General features: G+C 36.3%; 1 pseudogene; it reads left to right on the top strand.

Moving 5' to 3' along the window:
• Nucleotides 1-309: 309 nt before the first annotated feature.
• LOC137224308 (POU domain, class 5, transcription factor 1-like) lies at nt 310-882 on the top strand (annotated as a pseudogene).
• The last annotated feature ends 6,262 nt before the right edge of the window (nt 883-7,144 follow it).

The following is a 7,144-nucleotide window of genomic DNA, read 5'->3' as shown; positions in this document are numbered from 1 at the left end:
GATGGGTCAGGAGGGTTGGAGCTGGGCTGGGTTGACCTTCTCACCTGGCTGGGCTTCCAGCACCCTGCTTCTGTGCCTCCTCCAATATGGTCCAGGAATTGGGCAGGGGTTGGAGAGTAGCTGAAGTTTTTGGGGTACTCAGTGCTATGTGAGTTCTGCAGAGGGATGGCATAATGGGTCCTTTAGGTTGGAATGGGGCTGGATCCTCAAGGCTGCTGGAAACTTCTAGCCTGAAGTCTAGTCTGGGGCCAGGATTGAGAGCAACTCTGAAGGGGTCTCCCCCAAGCCTTGTGCTGTCTTCCTGGTGGCATGAAGCAGGACAATGTGAAGCTGCAGCAAAACCTGGAAGGGTCTCAGGACGTCAGAACTTTACAGGAGCTCCAAAGCAGAAGAGGATCACCCTGTGGGAAGGTATTTAGCCAAAGGAGCAGCTGCTGTTTTGAGACTCTGCAGCTCAGTGTCAGTAATGTGTGTAAGCTGCAGAAATAGGTGGAGGAAGCTGACAACAAGGAGAATCTTCAGGGGAAAGGCAAAGAGGAATCCCTCCTGCAGCAGGCTCAAAAGGGAGAGCAGATAAGCATTGAGAACTAAGTAGCTTGGCATCAACAAGCACATAGTCTGAGTGTGGCTCTGCACCTGGTACCAGAAGGGCAGTCAATCAAGCAGGAACTATTCCCAATGAGAGTATTCTGAGGCTGCTGAGTCTCCTTTCATGGGGTCACCAGTGTGCTTTTCTCTGGCACCAGGGCCCATTTCAGTAGTCTAGACTATGGGGGCTCTCACTTCACTATTCTGTACTCCTTGGTCCCTTTGACCTTTGAGGGTGAAGTGTCCCCTTTTGTCCAGCTCACCACTCTGGGCTTTCTCATGCATTCAAACTGAGGTGCCTGCTTTTCTCTGAGGGGTGGGGGCAGGAGTGGGGGATGAGGAAAGCAGGAGAAACTGGGGAAACAGGACCCTGGGATTTATGCCAGGGCTTTTGGAGTTAGGTTTTTCATTCAATAAATAGGAAACATTCAATTAATTGGGAATATGAAGAACGGGGGCAGGGAGTTTTGAGGGAAATAGTCGGAAGCAAGGTAAAATTCATTGATGTTCTTGATTTTAAACACAATGTCAGTCATCACTTTGTTTTTAAATAAAGAAGCCTGGGACACAGTGGGAAAAAAAAGTGTAAAATAAAAACTTTTAAGACAAGAACCAAAAAAAAAAAATCATTACCCAAAGTGCTAGAGGAAAAAAAATTATGAAAGTAAGTTCTTCAGGAAGAAGGAATATGATATCAAAGAGAAACTTGGTGCTACACAAACATCTCTGAAAATAGTTAAAAATTAAGGTTCATATAAAAAGGATCTTTCTTTCTTCTTATGAATTAATCTAAGAGGTAACTGAATGCCAAAAGAGTAGCAATATATCATACCTTTACAGATAAAAGTAAAATATATGATAATATAGCAGAAAAGATTGGAGGGAGAAATTACAATTTGTTAGATTATTGCCCTATAAATGTAGTGGTATGATATTATTTGAAGGTAGATGTAATTAATTAAAATAATATATTGCATACCCTAAGAGAATCACCAAAAGATAGACAATATATAAATAATAAGCCAAATGTAGATATAAAATGGAATCATAAAAAAGTTTCTATACTCCAAAAGCAGGCAGGAAAAGAGGAAAGAAGAACAAAGAACAATGGAATGGATAGAAAAATATCCAGCAAAATGACAGATTTTAATCCAATCACATCAATAATTCATTGAATATAAATGGTATAATATACCAAATAAAAGACAGATTGTCAGATTGGATTCAAAAGCAAGATCTAACCACATACTATAATTATATACTGTTGAGAAGAAACACACATCAAATACAAAGACACAGATAAATTAGAAATAACAGTATGAAAAACAGACATACTATGCCAACACTAATCAGAAGAAAGCTGGAGTGGCTAGCAAACAAAATAGGGATATTACCAGAGATAAAGAGGGACATTGCAAAATGATAAAGGATTCAATTTATCAAAAAGACAAAATAATACTAAGTCTGTAAGCACTGAACAATGGAGCTTTAAAATACTTGAAGCAAAAACTGATAGAATGGGAAGGAGAAAGAGACAAAGAAGAAAGAGACAATTACAGATTAAGACTTCAATACTCCTCTTTCAATAATTGACAGAACAAGTAGAGAGAAAATCAATGAAAGTAGAGAAGACCTAAAGAACATTATCAACCAACTTGATAGTTTTAGAATATTATATCAAACACCAGTAGAATACACATTATTTTTTTATGTGTGCACTGAACATTCACCAAAATAAACTCTATTCTGTGTAATATTTAAAATAATTGAATTAGGGGAGGGCCAAGATCATGGAGTAGAAAGACCCTGAGCTCACCTCTTCTTACGGGCCCACCAAATTTACAACTATTTACAGAACAACCATCAACAAAAAAGACTGGAACTTACCTGAAAGATCTTCTACAGCTAAAGATATAAAGAAGGAATGACAACAAGGTGGGTAGGAGTCATGATATAGTCAATTCTCATACCCTCGGACCCACAAATGGGAGAATAATTACAATTGCAGAGGTTTTCCCAAAGAAGTAAGGGGTCTGAGCCCTACATCGGGCTCCCTAGACCAGGGGTTCGTCCTAGAAAGGTGAGACCCCAGAAAGTTTGGCTTTGAAGGTCAGTGGGGCTTATTTTAGGAGTTCCAGAGGGCTGTGGGAAATAGAGACTCAACTTTTAAAGGACACCACAAAATCTCACATGCACTGGGACCCAGGGCAGAAGCAGTAATTTGAAAGGAGTCTGGGGCAGACCCACCTACTGATCTGGAGAATCTCCTGGAGAGGTAGAAGGCAACTTCAGCTCACCTTGGGGACATAGACACTGGCAGAAGCCATTTTGGAGAGCTTGTTCTACCATGTGGACACTGGTGCTGGCATTCACCATTTAGGAATCCTCCTTCTAGCTTATGAGCCTCAGGACCCAGCCCCACCCATGCCCACCAGCCCATAGGCACTAGTACTGGGACATCTCAGGCCAAGCAATTAAAAGGGCAGGGACACCCCCTTTAGGTGGGGCTGCTGCCATTAGCAGACAGACTGCCTTAAGACCCTCTGAGCCCAAAACCTAAATAGACAATTTTCCAAAGAAGACATACAGATGGCTAACACGCACATGGAAAGATGTTCAACATCATTAATCATCAGAGAAGTGCAAATCAAAACCACAATAAAATATCACCTCATACTTGCCAGTATGGCTGTCATCAAAAAGAACACATATAACAAATGTTGGCAAGGATGTGGAGAAAAGAGAACCCTCATACACTGTTGGTGGGAATGTAAATTGGTGCAACCACTGTGGAACACAGTATGGAGGTTCCTCAAAAAACTTAAAATAGAACTACCGTGCAATCCAGGAATTTCACTTTTGGGTATATATCTGAAGAAAGTGAAAACATTAATTTGAAAAGGTGTATGCCCCCCAAGGTTTACAGCAACATTATTTACAATTGCCAAGATATGGAAGCAACCCAAATGTCCATCAACAAAGAAGATATGGTTTATATATACAATGGAATACTACTTGGCCATAAGAAAGAATAAAACTTTGCCATTTGTACAAACATGCATGGACTTGGAGGGCATTATGCTAAGTGAAATAAATCAGGCAGAGAAAGACAAATACTGTACGATATCACTTACATTTGGATTCTAAAAAAATTAAACAAACTAGTGAATTTAACAAAACAGAAACAGGCTCCCAGATATAGAGAACAAACTGGTGGTTACTGATGGGGAGAGGGAAGGGGAGAGGGACAATATAGGGGTAGATGATTAAGAGGTACAAACTACTATGAATAAAATAAATAAAGTACAATGATATATTGTACAGCACAGGGAATATTAGCCAATATTTTGTAATAACTATAAATGGAGTATAAGCTTTAAAAGTTGTGAATCACTAGGTTATACACCTGAAACATAATACTGTATATCAACTATACCTCAATTTTTAAAAAAGGAAAAAAAAAAGAAAACAAAAAAATATATAAGGTATTTTGTATAGATACCAAGTCTTTGAATATAATAGCAAAACATACTTTGATAATTTTTCCATTTAAACTTCAATAATGGGCTTTAAATAAAATTTTAAAGATTAAAGAATTAGAATGAAATAACTGAATTAATACAAACTATAAACCCATAACATAATTAAATTAGATATCAATAAGAGAAAGATATCTCTAAAATCTCCATGTATTTGGCAATTAAAAACCATCTTTCTAAATATCCATGGATCAAAGAAATAGTCACAGGGAAAATAAGAATATATTTTAAATTCAATGATAATGAAAATACAAATATTTAAATATGTGGAGTATAGCTAAGAGAATGGTTAAAGAGAAATCTATAGCATTAACTACATACATTAGAAAAGAAGAAAGGACTGAATCAATGTTTTAAGCTTCCACATTAACATACTATAAAAGAAGAGCAAATTAAACCCAAAGCAAGCAGAAATAAATAATAAATAAAAGAGCAGAAATCAATTATATTGAAACAAAAGTCATAGAGAAAATCAATAAAATGAAAAGCTGGTTATTTGAAAAGATCAATAAAATTGATAAGCTTCTAGCCAAACAGACCAAGAAAAAAAAGGAAAAAAACTTAAATTACTAAATGACAGAAAATGCAAACATCAGAAGAGAAAGAGGAACATTATTACAGAGGCTATAATGTTTAAAGGACAGCAAAGAAATATCTTGAACAGTTTTATGTCTGAAAATTTGTCAATCTAGATGAAGTGAGCAAATTCCCTAGAAAAAATATAAGATATCAAAGCTTATTTAAGAATAACTAGGTAATCTGAATACTCATATGCTTTTTTAAAATTTGGATTTTTAGTTAAAAGTTTTTAAACCAAAAAAAGTCCAAGTCCATATATTTTATATAAAACAGATAAGCAGAAATAGCTAAATTATCTTCTAGGAGTTTTGGGGAAAAGTACCTAAACATTCTTTTTGACGTTCTAGAGAAAGATATAAGTGCAAGGAAAAGAAAGCAAAGTAAAATGTATTGCTACCTGAGTCTTGGTCAAAATAAGACAGAATATTGTGGCCTAGACTAGAGGTCCAAGGAATTTTTCACTGTTAAGCCTAACCTGAACCTTGATTTCTAGCTCTGAAAGAGATGGAGCCAAAGGTGTACAAGTTAAGCCTTGGTGCACAAATCTGGCCTGCACTGGCCAGACCAAAGCCTGGTGGCCAGTTTGGAAAAGAAAAAGTGAAGTGGAGCTGGCTGTGTTTGGAAGGAAAAGTCCAGGGTGAGCTTATTTCTCCAGTCAGGAAGAAGAGATAATGGAGAAAAGGGAACCCTCCTACAGTGTTGGTGGGAATGTAAATTGGTACAGCCACTATGGAGAACAGTGTGGAGGTTCCTTAAAAAACTAAAAATAGAGCTACCATACGACCCAGCAATCCTGCTCCTGGGCATATATATGGAGAAAACCATAATTCGAAAAGATATATGCAACCCAATGTTCATTGTAGCACTGTTTACAATAGCCAAGACATGGAAGCAACCAAAATGTCCATCGACTGAGGAATGGATAAAGAAGATGTGGTACATATATACAATGGAATTTTACTCTGCCATGAAAAAGAATGAAATTCTGCCAGTTGCAGCAACATGGATGGACCTGGAGATTATCATACTAAGTGAAGTAAGTCAGACTGAGAAAGACAAATATCATATAATATCACTTATATGTGGAATCTAAAAAAAAATGATACAAATGAACTTATTTACAAAAGAGAAACAGACTTGCAGACTTAGAGAGTGAACTCATGGTTACAGTGGGGAAGGGTGGGAGGAGGGATAGATTGGGAGTTTGAGATTGACATGTACACACTACTATTTTTAAAATAGATAACCAACAAGGACCTACTGTATAGTACAGGGAACTCTGCTTAATATTTTGTAATAATCTAAATGGGAAAAGAATTCAAAAAAGAAGAGATACATGTACATAACCATTTTTTGTACATACATAATGGAATCACTTTGCTGTACACCTGAAACTAACACAACATTGTTAATCAACTATGCTCCAATATAAAATAAAAATTTTAAAAATAAAGTGAGATGTTACTAGGGATGTAATGTACAACATGATAAATATAATGAACACTGTTATATGTTATATATGAAAGTTGTTAAGACAGTAAATCTAAGAGTTCCAATCATAAGGAACAAGTTTTTTCTATTTAACTTTTATCTATATGAGATGGTGGGATGTTCACTAAACTTATTGTAGTAATCATTTCATGATGTATTAAGTCAAATCGTTACGCTGTACACCTTAAACTTATACAGTGCTCTATGTCAATTATATCTCAATAAAACTGGAAGAAAAAGAAATGTGAAATAAAAAAGAAAAAAGAAGAGGTGACTGGCCTGTTTCAAGGGAGCATGCCTGGGGACTATTTAGCATTCTGTTAAAAGAAGAGACAAGCTATGGTAAATCAAAGCCACAGTCTGACTTTTAGATGCCCCTTAAGCCCACCCATGTGGTCCCACCAGAATCTTGTTACTTCACACAACACATTAATATCTCCTTACTTTGGGAGAAGGAAAAAGGGAAGTGCAAAAGCAATCAGAGTAGGAACTTGAACTCCTTTCTCACTCTTATCACTCCAAATATAGTAATCAGGAATAGCAGGTTGCAAAACTGTATGTATTTGCATAATTTCTTTATCAGAAAACATGCATGTTTGTATAATATATGATAGAAAAATTTAAAAGATTCATACTAAAATATTAGTAGTATATATTTCTAGATGATTATAAAATATTTTTATTACTTAGCAGTATTTTCAAATATTTCTGTAATGGACAGTTTTATTTGTGAAATAAAATAATTTTAGAGTGAATGGAAGATATTGACAAAGATTCTGTCATTGATCAAACTCTACTCAGGTTCCTTTGAGCTCTCTTTCAACCAGGCCTGATTTTTGGACTTCCATATTCGTCCCTGAATTGTCCAGTTTTATCAAAATTCTTGCTAAGTCTGACCAGTACCCCTACCCTTGGTATCTGATCATCCTTGATACATAATTAGGTTC

The sequence above is a fragment of the Pseudorca crassidens genome, chromosome 5, assembly GCF_039906515.1.
Source record: "Pseudorca crassidens isolate mPseCra1 chromosome 5, mPseCra1.hap1, whole genome shotgun sequence".
Lineage (NCBI taxonomy): Eukaryota > Metazoa > Chordata > Mammalia > Artiodactyla > Delphinidae > Pseudorca > Pseudorca crassidens.
Note: the sequence above shows the minus strand (reverse complement) of the source record. Positions and strands in the feature narration are given on the sequence as shown.